Here is a 15,849-nt window from a genome sequence, read left to right as displayed (position 1 = left end):
GGTTATCTAAATCATAAACTACTCGATCTACGATGTCACTTTGATGTATTAGCTTCTCAATATCTTGGGCAATTTTTGTCCTCAAATCATAAGAGAAGTTAGACCAAAATTCACTGTTATAAATACCAACAAAGAGCTTCCTCCAAAATAAATTTTGGATGAAAAAGATGTAAACAACAAAAATTTTTAAAATAAAAACAATCATTCTTCTAACTATATATTCTGAGTTCAAAAACATTATCAATACATACCAAATAACAAAAAAAAAATCAGTATTTATCACAATCTGAGTTCCAGAAAATACCCATGTAGAATACAGCCATAAGTCAAACCCTAGCAAGATTTTAGCTAAAATGCAATTAACAAAACCGGGTGGGGTGTTCTATAGAAAACCCCTTCTCTTCTGTGGAAGGAGAGAAAATGTGGGGTGGAAGGAAACACCTGTGACAAGGAACAAAGGACGAGACTCTGGACTCCCAGGATTCCCAGGTCCAAACCCACCACCGCCACTCCAAGTCCAACACAATGGAAGCCAACTGGGAAATTCCTGAAATCTCTGCCACCATCCTGGAAGCCCAAGCCACCTACAGAACCCTCTGCCTTCCCCATCAATATTTAAACCAAGACAGATAATCACCATGCATGCAGAACCAAATTGTGGCCAAAACAGAACAGATATGGATCCTAAAGCCAGACACCTGGAACTCCAGAGAACACTGGCCACAAAAGACACAGTACTGATGGAAAGGCTACTATAGTGTCAATACATTGCTACTTCCCACAGAACAACTTATGCTTAAAGAGAAAGCTGATCATATGAATTTATTTAAATTTCAGGTCTCTTATTTCTGTTAAATATCAGTAGTGCAGATTTCTTGAGAGAACAGAGTGAGAAAGTTTGCCTAAATGGTTAGAATAAAATCTCAAGAAAACTTTACACACTGGAAGTCCCCATAACTTCAGGCAGATCTGAAACTAGTCTCCTACAAAATGATACTTCTTTCTGATTAAAAGAGTATTAACTGTAAGTGTAATATTAACAAAGCTGCATAGGACCATGATTGAAAGAGAAAGGCTAGAGTCATGTATGTCACCAGAAGGAAAGCAAGAGAGTAAAAACTGGGACTGTATAACTTAGTGAAACCACCACAATGATGGTAGTTAATTGTATAATATGAGAAAACTAGAACCAATGTGCATCACTATTACAGGTATTAATAATAGACTGTTATGTAGTTAAAAATATAATTAATATAAATTAAGGTCTATAGTTAACAGTAACATTGTAATATTTTTGCACTAATGATAACAAGGCATGATACAAAGGTAAATGTCAATAATAGGGGGATATAAGGGACATAGGGTTTTTTTCTTCAGAAGAAATGAAAATGTTATCATATTAATTGTATGGTGAATGCATAATTACATGATTATACCAAGAACCACTGATTGTACACTTAGGATGGTATATGGATAAATTTGCTGAAATTTATAAGGGATTGGGATAAGAGGTATAAGTTGTTTTGGGTTTTCTTTTTTCTTTTTCTTTTTCTGGAGTGATAAAAAGTTCTAAAATTAATCATGGTGATGAATGCACGACTATGCAATGATATCGTAAGCCCTAGACTGCATACTTTAGATGGTTTGTATGATATGTGAATATATCTCAGTAAATTGCTTTAAAAAAAGAGTATTCACTCTCAATTTAAAAACATAACTAACACCACTACAGTATAATGTTAAATTCAAAATAATTCAGAACTAATCTAATTGAAGAGCTAAAAATTATCAGGAAAATATTAAAAGACATGATAGTTTAGAAAACGAAAACAGAATACTAAAAATTAGGAAAGTCCAATTCTAAACAAGTTATAGAGTTAAGCATAATTTATTTTTAGTTCTTATTCTGCAAAAACAACTCATTACTGGCAAAGCAATCAATAAAGAAAAAAAGCCTAGTAACAAAGGATTATGCTGTAAATTCTTGATTTAGTTTAGTGTCCTAACTTTAAAATGCCAGATTTTTTCTAAAGAAACAAACCATTTTTAAAACTATCATTTATACCAAGAAATAAATCAATTCAGAATTTACATTACCAAGACCTTCAACAGTAAAACAGATAGCATTTATATACTCAAACATATCACACACAAAAAATTAAGTGCTCAAGTTTGGGTAAATAACTAAATACATCCATTTATCAGAATAGGTTGATAAATACCACAAATGCACAAAATTGATGTTTATAAAAGTTTGTTTTGTATTTTTTAAAAGGAAAATGGTATTAAAAGGCTGATTACAACCACTCAGTTCTACAGTAATGTACTGTAAGGTAAATAAAGAAGCACAAAACCTTAAAGGGGCTAGCAGCTGATACAACTGAGTGACTGGGTGGGACTGTGAGAAACTGGGAGCTCAGATTCTATCTAAAGCCAAATTGAATGTTGCCATGCAGGAAAAAAAAGATTAAATGTTGTCACACTAATTAATCATGAATACTTAGAAGCTTGTACTTCTATGTAGAATCTCCCAAATTTTCAATGTTAGCAATCAACTAAAAAACAAAACACTGTGCACGTGAAATCAAAATCACCTGCAATCTGAGTATGGCCTATAGCCCACTGGTTTTCAACCTCAGACACTGTATTTGGGCGAACAGAGGAGCTTAGTGCCCATTTATACTAAAATTGGCCCAAAAGTAACACTTGAGGAAAACCTCTGCCCTGTCCTCAGCTCTCTCTAATATAAAGGAAAAAGGCCTTTTATTCAGACATATATTCGTGTCAAACAGTTCAACTCTTATAAGAGGATGTCAACCTGTCCTTCCTTCTGCTCAGCTACCTATTACAATATACGGCTCTCCACTCTCAACAAAATAATAAATATTTTCCAGGTATTCTTAGGGACTATAACCTCAAACTTACTAACATTCATCATTTATTAAAGGCTTGCTTCAGAAGAATAAATTTATGCAAGGCAGTAAAAAATGTACAGTCCATTCATCCAGCAAATATTCAGAAGATTACATCAGATGTGGCCACAAGCAAAATTAAACTTTGTTAGGTTTCCAACCAATACAGAGAAACATTGTAAGAAACAATTTAATGAACCTTACTGCTATTTTATGGTAAGGATATTATGGGAAATGTTCACTGTATAATATTAGTCTCTGAAGAACTATGGAAAACACTTCTTCTTTGTAAAGAGTAAAGCACAACCACATCTAAGATCACTACATACACACATATATACATGATTAACAGGACAAACTCATGAGCTGGGCCAGGATTTTAAACTTGGCTCTGCCATTTCCTAGAAGTGTAACTTTGGATAAATTATTCAACAAACCTAAACTTCATAACACTTTTCTGTAAAAAGAGAAATCATGGCAACTCCCTCATAGGGTGCTATGAGCCTTAAATAACACACTTAAAATGCATATTCACACTGCATAAAACTGCTTATTACTTAGTACTTAAGCAATAAGTTATCTGCTCCTGTTGCTGTTACTAATACTTCTACTATTATCTCAATTTCAGAAGTAATTGTATTACTCCTGAGTCACCCTAACTTAATATAAAGAAATCCAGAATTTGGCTTTCCTTATTTTTCTTTTACCACAATTCCTTCACCTACTTTTTAATTTGAATTTCTGAGTGGCTAATATATTGACATAGAAAAAATAAAATACTATATATAAAAGTATAAAAAGAAAAGTCTCACTTTCAACACAACCTCATATCCCCCAGTCACCCAATCGGGTAACTACCTTCATTATTCTCCCTCCAGCTTTTAATGCAAATATGAATTTAGACTGTTTTTCCCTCTACCTCAAATAAAATCTAGAATATCATTAAAAACTGTTCTGTACCTTGCTTGTTTCATTCAACAGTATAATTTATAACTTTTTCCATTAGCACATATAAAGCTTGTTTGTTTTAACCATTGCATTGCACACCATAGAAGGAACATATTATTCTTTATTTAACTAGCCTGCTTGATGGATATTTGAGCTATCCCCCTTCTCAAAACAATGCTACAATAAAAAGCTCTGAACATAATTGATATATATGCTTTATCAATAGAATATACTCTTACACTTCTGGATTTCTGCCAATCTGTTAAGTGGGAAACAATTTCTCAGCAAAATTTTAATTTGCATTACTCTTATTGTGAGTGAAATTAAACAATTTTTGTGGTTAAGAATGACTGTTATTTCCTTTTTCTTATTATTATTCTATTTTATTTTGATTAATGTATTTTTGTAAAGTACTTTACTTTTTGAAACCAAGCAATATAAATTTTACAATTCTATAAACAGAAATTCAAAATAACTATAAAGATATTTGCACCACCAGAGATAATATGTAAATAAATGTGTGCAGCTATGTTCCAATGAAACTTTATTTATGGACACTGAAATAAGAATTTCATATTATTTTCATGTGGCAAAAAACATTTTTATTTTTTTACCATCTAAAATGAAAAATCATTCTTCGCTCATGAACTGAACATAAACACTGACTAGTAAGAAAATAACTAAAAAGTAAAGAAAAAGTCAGAAGAGGAGAATCAAAATGCCCACTACAAAAAAATCATCTAAATTTTTTTGTAAGGCAGTAATGGAGGAATTCAGAAACAAAAAACATATAAGACACATAGAAAACAAACAGTTGTAAGGCAGAAGTGACTCCTTCCTCATCAGTAATTACTTTAAATATAAATGGATTAAACTCTATTAAAAAGGAAGATCGTCAGATTGGATTAAAAAATAGCAACCATCTATATGCTGTCTGTAACAGACTCACTTAGGTACAAACACACACAGTCATTTAAAGTAAAAGGAGAGAAAAGATATTCCATGCCAGTAGTAACCAAAGAGAGTTGGAACGCCTCTCTTATGTCAGACAAAATATTCCTCGAGCCAAAACAGACTATAAGAGACAAAGAAGGACATTATACACTGAAACAGTTCAATCCAGCAAAAAGATAAACTAATTATAAACATGTATTCACCCAACAAAAGAGCCCCAAAATATATTAAGGAAAAGGTGACAGAACTGAAAGGAGAAAATAGATAGTTCTAAAATAACAGCATCCCATTTCAATAACAGGTGAAACAACGAGAGAGAAGATCAGTGAATAGAGGGCTTGAACAACACACAATTAGCCCTAACTGACAAATACAGAACACTCCACCCAACAGAAGCAGACACACATTCTTCTCACGCACACATGGAACATTCTGCAGGACAGACCACATGGTAGAACAAAAACCAGTCTTCATAAATTTATAAAAACTGAAATCATACAAAGCATCTATACTCTCCTTGAATGCTGGTTACTAATGAGTATCAACCCACTTTTTGAAAGACACTGGTCTAATCCAGCTCTCTGCTTTTAGCTGAGAAAACTAGTATCTAGAGAAAGATACTTCCTCAGACATACATGGAGAGTCAGCAGAAGAGTCAAAGTAGAATCTGAGTGTTTCCACTTGCTTTTCAAAGTGCTTCCAGCCCTCCCAAGATGTTTCACCACACTACACTGCCTCAGCACTCTCATAAAATCAAATCCAACTGTCCAAGAATTACTGCTATATGCATTTGTTCTTCTGGTTCCAAATTAATGTTATTTGAAGGAACAAATAATTCTGAAGAGTTTCCTCTCCTTTATTCAAAAATGGTGGGCAAGAAGTGAAAAGAGAGAAAGGGAGCTTTGAGATATGGCCCCTCTGAGCATTGAGAATGCATTGAGGACCACATTTTCACCTAAGCACTTGACAAATACTTGCAGAGTATAGATAAAATAAAGGGGAAAAAGTTATATCCTTAAAATATCAAAGTACTCTTATATACCATGCAATTCTAAAACACATTAAGTATATATTTTTGCAATAATATTTAAAGTAATTAACAATATCGGGGAAAAATTATAAATCTAAGTAATATAAACCTGATCATACTCTTTCATTGATATATGGTACACTTCTATCTCAGATCTGATTTCTAACATCCATGAAAATTATGACAAATATGACATAGAAATGGAGATTATGATAAATATGATAAAACTTATTCTTTGCAATATAGCATATACAGTTTTCTAAGACAAATCAATTAAACAGGTTAATAGTTATCATCATATAATATATATATTATGAAATATAAAATATAATAATTATATGAAATATAAGACAAAGGTTTTAAATTGCTTCACAATTCATGCCATGTCTGCTTCAACAAATCAGAAGACCAAAGAACCTCTTCATCAAGGCACTGAAAATTAGTGGGGAAATCTCTCTCTTGTGAAGGAAGTCTTTTGAAACTTCAGAAGAGCTATGAGACACCTCACCCTCAAGGGTGCTTTGGAATCCAGCCTGTTTTATCTCATTTCAAGTTTTTCAGGGCTAAACATAAGTACCAGAGTTTTAAATTACTGGGTTTTCTGTGTTTTAGTTCCTTAATGCACTGTATCTCCCTTGCACTTTAACTTGCATCTCAACACTTATTCTTAATACACATATACTAACTTTCATTTACCTTTTGATCCTTCATTACGCTCTTTCCTCACAGCATCAAAATATATAGATATCTTAAAGCTTTGGTTTAAATAGCAGATAAATTTGGTGGTACATTGCACTGTGTACACAGGTGGTAAAAGAAGCCTTACAAATGGCCTAATATATTGAACAGGTTGGACGCTAATCTGTAGATTATATCTGTAGAACAATTCCAAGGTCAATGTTTCAGGGACAAGGTAAGAGAACCCATCATAAATACTGAGAGGGGAGGGTAACAGAAGAACCATAGTAATTCCCATTCTGTATATATTCCCCCACCACCACGGTAGCCTAGTTCTGGGGAGAAAGAAAGTAGAGCTTGGGAACATAGATGGAAGAATATTCTCTGAAAGACCAAGCCAACAAGGATTGATCTGTGCCTAATCCTTGAACTAACAAAACTAAGATCATATTCTTTGTATATCCCTGAACTTTTCTGAAGGAGATAGTAGAGGTGCAAAGAAAGGAAAAGGTGGCTCTCTAATGAAAGGGTTGAAGAACAATAAGTGTGTATAAAAATTAGTTGTTGCAGGAAACATGGCAGAATAGGTATTCGCCCCATAGAAACATTTATAATTATTAGACAAGATATTAAAATTTCCTGAGTACATTTATAAGTGGATTAGAAAGGAGCATGAAGGCCAAAATACTGAATGAAAGTCTGAAGTTGGATTTCATTTTGAAAACATAAACTAAATGAATGAGCTTCCCTTGGGGTTAGATTTTATCATCTCAGAGAGTATGAAGAAAAGGAGACAAAACTCAGAACTTGCATGAAGTAGGGGATCTAAAAGAAGATACCTCCATAAAATGAGGTCCCAAAACTAAACCTTCAACATACAACATAAAAATATTCCCATAACAAAACATAATATCAAGGAAAGCTAACTGTCTCAAACCTCAGCACTGAGAGGGTAAAAAAGCATCACTAATCAAGAATTGGTGCAAAAAGCCTGCCATCACATCATATGACCTTGCAGCCTGAATTCACTCTATGTGGTTGATCTAAATTTAATCTTTAATGGTGCTTGTCAAAAGTAACAACAGGGGGAAAAAGAAGAATCTCAGGAATTTCCACGTAATACCCAGAAGCAAAATCAGGGGAAAAAAAAAGAGGAGCTCACAGTAAAAAACAACACACAATTCAACAAGGTAAAAAAAGAAAGAACTAAAAGAAATGATACAGAAAAGATCTCTTAAAACTTCAGGTACTAGAAGCAGAAAACTAAGAAATGACTATTATACGTTCAAAGAAATAAAAGACAAGAAACCAAATTAAAGATTGGTGAAAAAGATTTTTAAAATCTTCCAAAAATCAACAATAAAATTAAATGTCTAGTGGATATTTCTAATGACAGATTACACAGAGCCAAAAAGAGAACAGGGAACTGGCAGACAGTTCAGATGAAATACCTGGAATGACATTAATGAAACAGAGGAAAAACATGCCCAAGAAGTTAAAAAACCCAAGAGTAAAAAAAGATGTGCATTCAATTAGAATTACAAAAAAAGAAAAAAAAAAAGGAGAAGAGAGAGGAAAAGAAGAAGAAACAGTATCTAAAAAAGAGGAAGGCTGAGAGGATTCCATATCTTATGAGAAAACAATTCAAAGATTCCAGAACACAATGAAACTTAAATAGCACTTAAAAAAGAAAACTCATTCCTGTCACATTACTGGGAAACTGCAGTACATTAAAGCCAAAGAAATTATCTTTTTTTTTTTTAGAGCAATACTTATAGAAACATTTTTATTACATCTAAAAGGTGGAAGCAACCCAAGTATACATCAACAGAGGAGATAAAATGTGTTATATAAACATACAATGGAATATTATTTAGCTGTAGAATGAAGTTCTGACACATGCTACCATGAATGAACTAGAAGACATCACAATGAATGAAATGTCTGGTACATACAGACATATTGTATGATTTCACTCATTTGAATAACTGAAATAAGCAAGTGCAGAGACAGAAAATAGATTAGAGCTTATCTGGTGCAGGATAGATAGGCAATAGTGAATTGATGCACAATGGGTACAGAATTTCTGTTTACAGTAAAGGAAGCATTCTGGAAATGAATGGTGGTGAGCATAGTCCAACATTGTCCATGTAACTAATCTCAGTGAATGTTATTCTTAGGAGTGTTTGAAATGGTAACATTCATGCTGTATATATGTTTCCAGAATACAAAAATTGTCTTTGTCTCTTTTTTTTTAATTAAAAAAATTAACTAACACAACATTTAGAAATCATTCCATTCTACATATGCAATCAGTAATTCTTAATATCATCACATAGATGTATGATCATCATTTCTTAGTACATATGCATCGATTTAGAAAAAGAAATAGCAAGACAACAGAAAAAGAAATAAAATGATAATATAGAGAAAAAATAAAAATAAAAATAAAAAATACAAATATATATAAGAAAAAAAAACAACTATAGCTCAGATGCAGCTTCATTCAGTGTTTTAACATAATTACATTACAATTAGGTAGTATTGTGCTGTCCATTTTTTTTTTTTTTAGAAATCATACCATTCTACATATGCAATCAGTAATTCTTAACATCATCACATAGATGCATGATCATCGTTTCTTAGTACATTTGCATCGATTTAGAAGAACTAGCAATATAACCGAAAAAGATATAGAATGTTAATATAGAGAAAAAAAATAAAAGTAATAATAGTAAGAACAAAACAAAACAAAAACCTATAGCTCGGATGCAGCTCATTCAGTGTTTTAACATGATTACTTTACAATTAGGTATTATTGTGCTGTCCATTTTTGAGTTTTTGCATCTAGTGCTATTGCACAGTCTGTATCCCATCAGCTCCAATTACCCATTATCTTACCCTGTTTCTAACTCCTGCTGAACTCTGTTACCAATGACATATTACAAGTTTATTCTCGAATGTCCGTTCACATCAGTGGGACCATACAGTATTTGTCTTTTAGTTTTTGGCTAGACTCACTCAGCATAATGTTCTGTAGGTCCATCCATGTTACTACATGCTTCATAAGTTTATCCTGCCTTAAAGCTGCATAATATTCCATCATATGTATATACCACAGTTTGGTTAGCCACTCGTCTGTTGATGGAGATTTTGGCTGTTTCCATCTCTTTGCAATTGTAAATAACGCTGCTATAAACATTGGTGTGCAAATGTCCGTTTGAGTTTTTGCCCTTAATTCCTTTGAGTAGATTCCCAGCAATGATATTGCTGGGTCGTGTGGCAATTCTATATTCAGCTTTTTGAGGAACCGCCAAACTGCCTTCCACAGTGGTTGCACCATTTGACATTCCCACCAACAGTGGATACGTGTGCCTCTTTCTCCGCATCCTCTCCAGCACTTGTCATTTTCTGTTTTGTTGATAATGGCCATTCTGGTGGGTGTGAGATGATATCTCATTGTGGTTTTGATTTGCATTTCTCTAATGGCCAGGGACATTGAGCATCTCTTCATGTGCCTTTTGGCCATTTGTATTTCCTCCTCTGAGAGGTGTCTGTTCAAGTCTTTTTCCCATTTTGTAATTGGGTTGGCTGTCTTTTTGTTGTTGAGTTGAACAATCTCATTATAAATTCTGGATACTAGACCTTTATCTGATATGTCATTTCCAAATATTGTCTCCCATTGTGTAGGTTGTCTTTCTACTTTCTTGATGAAGTTCTTTGATGCACAAAAGTGTTTAATTTTGAGGAGTTCCCATTTATTTATTTCCTTCTTCAGTGCTCTTGCTTTAGGTTTAAGGTCCATAAAACCGCCTCCAATTGTAAGATTCATAAGATATCTCCCTACATTTTCCTCTAACTGTTTTATGGTCTTAGACCTAATGTTTAGATCTTTGATCCATTTTGAGTTAACTTTTGTGTAGGGTGTGAGATATGGGTCTTCTTTCATTCTTTTGCATATGGATATCCAGTTCTCTAGGCACCATTTGTTGAAGAGACTGTTCTGTCCCAGGTGACTTGGCTTGACTGCCTTATCAAAGATCAAATGTTCATAGATGAGAGGGTCTATATCTGAGCACTCTATTCGATTCCATTGGTCAATATATCTATCTTTATGCCAATACCATGCTGTTTTGACCACTGTGGCTTCATAATATGCCTTAAAGTCCGGCATCGCGAGACCTCCAGCTTCGTTTATTTTTCTCAAGATGTTTTTAGCAATTCGGGGCACCCTGCCCTTCCAGATAAATTTGCTTATTGTTTTTTCTATTTCTGAAAAATAAGTTGTTGGGATTTTGATTGGTATTGCATTGAATCTGTAAATCAATTTAGGTAGGATTGACATCTTAACTATATTTAGTCTTCCAATCCATGAACACGGTATGCCCTTCCATCTATGTAGGTCTTCTGTGATTTCTTTTAGCAGTTTTTTGTAGTTTTCTTTATATAGGTTTTTTGTCTCTTTAGTTAAATTTATTCCTAGGTATTTTATTCTTTTAGTTGCGATTGTAAATGGGATTCGTTTCTTGATTTCCCCCTCAGCTAGTTCATTGCTAGTGTATAGAAATGCTACAGATTTTAGAATGTTGATCTTGTAACCTGCTACTTTGCTGTACTCATTTATTAGCTCTAATAGTTTTGTTGTGGATTTTTCCGGGTTTTCGACATATAGTATCATATCGTCTGCAAACAGTGATAGTTTTACTTCTTCCTTTCCAATTTTGATGCCTTGTATTTCTTTTTCTTGTCTAATTGCTCTGGCTAGAACCTCCAACACAATGTTGAATAATAGTGGTGATAGTGGACATCCTTGTCTTGTTCCTGATCTTAGGGGGAAAGTTTTCAATTTTTCCCCATTGAGGATGATATTAGCTGTGGGTTTTTCATCTATTCCCTCTATCATTTTAAGGAAGTTCCCTTGTATTCCTATCTTTTGAAGTGTTTTCAACAGGAAAGGATGTTGAATCTTGTCAAATGCCTTCTCTGCATCAATTGAGATGATCATGTGATTTTTCTACTTTGATTTGTTGATATGGTGTATTACATTAATTGATTTTCTTATGTTGAACCATCCTTGCATACCTGGGATGAATCCTACTTGGTCATGATGTATAATTCTTTTAATGTGTTGTTGGATACGATTTGCTAGAATTTTATTGAGGATTTTTGCATCTATATTCATTAGAGAGATTGGCCTGTAGTTTTCTTTTTTTGTAATATCTTTGCCTGGTTTTGGTATGAGGGTGATGTTGGCTTCATAGAATGAATTAGGTAGTTTTCCCTCCACTTCGATTTTTTTGAAGAGTTTGAGGAGAGTTGGTACTAATTCTTTCTGGAATGTTTGATAGAATTCAGATGTGAAGCCGTCTGGGCCTGGACTTTTCTTTTTAGGAAGCTTTTGAATGACTGATTCAATTTCTTTACTTGTGATTGGTTTGTTGAGGTCATCTATGTCTTCTTGAGTCAAAGTTGGTTGTTTATGTCTTTCCAGGAACCCGTCCATTTCCTCTAAATTGTTGTATTTATTAGCGTAAAGTTGTTCATAGTATGCTGTTATCACCTCCTTTATTTCTGTGAGGTCAGTAGTTATGTCTCCTCTTCCATTTCTGATCTTATTTATTTGCATCCTCTCTCTTCTTCTTTTTGTCAATCTTGCTAAGGGCCCATCAATCTTATTGATTTTCTCATTGAACCAACTTCTGGCCTTATTGATTTTCTCTATTGTTTTCATGTTTTCAATTTCATTTATTTCTGCTCTAATCTTTGTTATTTCTTTCCTTTTGCTTGCTTTGGGATTAGTTTGCTGTTCTTTCTCCAGTTCTTCCAAATGGATAGTTAATTCCTGAATTTTTGCTTTTTCTTCTTTTCTGATATAGGCATTTAGGGCAATAAATTTCCCTCTTAGCACTGCCTTTGCTGCATCCCATAAGTTTTGATATGTTGTGTTTTCATTTTCATTCGCCTCGAGGTATTTGCTAATTTCTCTAGCAATTTCTTCTTTGACCCACTCGTTGTTTAGGAGTGTGTTGTTGAGCCTCCACGTATTTTTGAATTTTCTGGCACTCCGCCTATTATTGATTTCTAACTTCATTCCTTTATGATCCGAGAAAGTGCTGTGTATGATTTCAATCTTTTTAAATTTGTTAAAACTTGCTTTGTGACCCAGCATATGGTCTATCTTTGAGAATGATCCATGAGCACTTGAGAAAAAGTTGTATCCTGCTGTTGTGGGATGCAATGTCCTATAAATGTCTGTTAAGTCTACCTCATTTATAGTAATATTCAGATTCTCTATTTCTTTATTGATCCTCTGTCTAGATGTTCTGTCCATTGATGAGAGTGGTGAATTGAAGTCTCCAACTATTATGGTATATGAGTCTATTTCCCTTTTCAGTGTTTGCAGTGTATTCCTCACGTATTTTGGGGCATTCTGGTTCAGTGCGTAAATATTTATGATTGTTATGTCTTCTTGTTTAATTGTTCCTTTTATTAGTATATAGTGTCCTTCTTTGTCTCTTTTAATTGCTTTACATTTGAAGTCTAATTTGTTGGATATTAGTGTAGCCACTCCTGCTCTTTTCTGGTTGTTATTTGCATGAAATATCTTTTCCCAACCTTTCACTTTCAACCTATGTTTATCTTTGGGTCTAAGATGTGTTTCCTGTAGACAGCATATAGAAGGATCCTGTTTTTTAATCCATTCTGCCAATCTATGTCTTTTGATTGGGGAATTCAGTCCATTGACATTTAGCGTTATTACTGTTTGGATAATATTTTTCTCTACTATTTTGCCTTTTGTATTATATATATCATATCTGATTTTCCTTCTTTCTACACTTTACTCCATACCTCTCTCTTCTGTCTTTTCGTATCTGACTCTAGTGCTCCCTTTAGTATTTCTTGCAGAGCTGGTCTCTTGGTCACAAATTCTCTCAGTGACTTTTTGTCTATAAATATTTTAATTTCTCCCTCATTTTTGAAGGATAATTTTGGTGGATATAGGAGTCTTGGTTGGCAGTTTTTCTCTTTTAGTAATTTAAATATATCATCCCACTGTCTTCTAGCTTCCATGGTTTCTGCTGAGAAATCTACACATAGTCTTATTGGGTTTCCCTTGTATGTGACAGATTGTTTTTCTCTTGCTGCTTTCAAGATCCTCTCTTTCTCTTTGACCTCTGACATTCTAACTAGTAAGTGTCTTGGAGAACGCCTATTTGGGTCTAATCTCTTTGGGGTGCGCTGCACTTCTTGTATCTGTAATTTTAGGTCTTTCATAAGAGTTGGGAAATTTTCAGTGATAATTTCTTCCATTAGTTTTTCTCCTCCTTTTCCCTTCTCTTCTCCTTCTGGGACACCCACAACACATATATTTGTGCGGTTCATATTGTCCTTGAGTTCCCTGATACCCTGTTCAAATTTTTCCATTCTTTTCCCGATAGTTTCTGTTTCTTTTTGGAATTCAGATGTTCCATCCTCCAAATCACTAATTCTATCTTCTGTCTCTTTAAATCTATCATTGTAGGTATCCATTGTTTTTTCCATCTTTTCTACTTTATCCTTCACTTCCATAAGTTCTGTGATTTGTTTTTTCAGTGTTTCTATTTCTTCTTTATGTTCAGCCCATGTCCTCTTCATGTCCTCCCTCAATTTATCAATTTCATTTTTGAAGAGGTTTTCCATTTCTGTTCGTATATTCAGCATTAGTTGTCTCAGCTCTTGTATCTCATTTGAACTATTGGTTTGTTCCTTTGACTGGGCCATATTCTCAATCTTCTGAGTGTGGACAGTTATCTTCTGCTGCTGGCGTCTGGGCATTTAGTCAGATTTGCCTGGGTGTCAGACCCAACAAGGTTGTAAGATTTTTCTGTGAAATCTCTGGGTTCTGTTTTTCTTATCCTGCCCAGTAGGTGGTGCTCGTGGCACACGTTTGTCTGCGGGTCCCACCAGTAAAAGGTGCCGTGGGTCCTTTAACTTTGGAAAACTCTCACCGTCTGGGAGGTTCGCTAGCCGAAGCGGCTTGGAAGAGTGCCAGCCGGCCCGGGGTCCGAACGTGGGTAGGGTGGCTGGCCGCCGCAGCCCGGGAAAGCGCCCGTCCGAATTTCCTAGTCGGCCCAGGGCGCCAAGCTTGGCGGGAGGGCGCCGGCCATAGCGACCCGCCTGGAAGAGTGCACGTTCCCGGGGAGTCACGGGTTTGGAAGGGCCCCCCCCGTCGCCGTTCTCCGCGGCCTGGGGATTTCTGATCCAATTCTCTCGGTTGGTCCGGGGGGGCCGTGCATGCTGTGGGCGCCAGCCGCCACTGTTTGAGGGGACCGCCTGTCCAATTCTCCCAGCCGGCCCGGGAAGGGTGAAGGGAGTGACTCCGGCTGCTTGTCGCCCCGCCCGGTGAAGCCCGCGCCCCTCGGCGATCTCACCAGAGCGGGTTCTCTCAGCCAACCAGCCGTTCCAGGATGGGGTACGCTGTCTTTTTTATCTCTGTCGTGGCTTTGGGAGCTGTTCTGCATCGTTTCTACTCCCCTAGTAGCTGTCCTGGAGGAGAAACTAAGATCTGCGTGTCTTACTAAGCCACCATCTTCTCCGGAAGTCTTGTCTTTGTCTCTTTTGTTGCTCTTTTTTTAAAAATTGCACGTGGTCTAAGTACTCCACGAGTTATGGGCGCCTCCTCCATGGGTCCCACCAAGAAATTATCTTAAAAGCAGTGAAAAACAAGTTTATTTTCAAGTGAAAACAAACACCATATATACCACCCAGCGATTTCACTGCTACATATTTACCCAAGAAAAATGAAAACATTTTTCCACAAAAAGTTCTATACACAACTACTAGCTTCAACTTTATTCAGAGTAGCCCAAAACTGCAAACATTCTAATATCCATCAACAACTGAATGGATAGAGAAATTGTGGTATATTCATACACTGAAATATTACTCAGTAATAAGGAAAGAACCACTGACACATGCAACAATATGGGTGAATCTTTAAAATATAGGTTGAGCAACAGACGCTTACACAAGAGTTCTTACCATATTATTCCATTTATGTTGTTAAAAAAATGATATGGCTTCAACCATTTAAAAAAAAAAGAAGTTGTTCTATGACAGAAAAAGTTCATCTATAGTGATAGACAGCAAAGTTGCCTGGATAAGAGATGGAGAGACTGTTTAGGGTGATGGAAATAATTCCATATCTTGACTGGGGTGGAAATCTAACAGTGCAGACATTTGTTAAAACTCTTGAACTTGAAGTGTGTGTAATTTATTGCAGGTAAATCATATGTAAATAAAATTGATTTTAAAAACAAATGAAAATGCAAGATCTCATAAATACGG

The sequence above is a fragment of the Tamandua tetradactyla genome, chromosome 2, assembly GCF_023851605.1.
Source record: "Tamandua tetradactyla isolate mTamTet1 chromosome 2, mTamTet1.pri, whole genome shotgun sequence".
Lineage (NCBI taxonomy): Eukaryota > Metazoa > Chordata > Mammalia > Pilosa > Myrmecophagidae > Tamandua > Tamandua tetradactyla.
The sequence above is the reverse complement of the archived record's forward strand: the minus strand, read 5'-3'. Positions refer to the sequence as shown.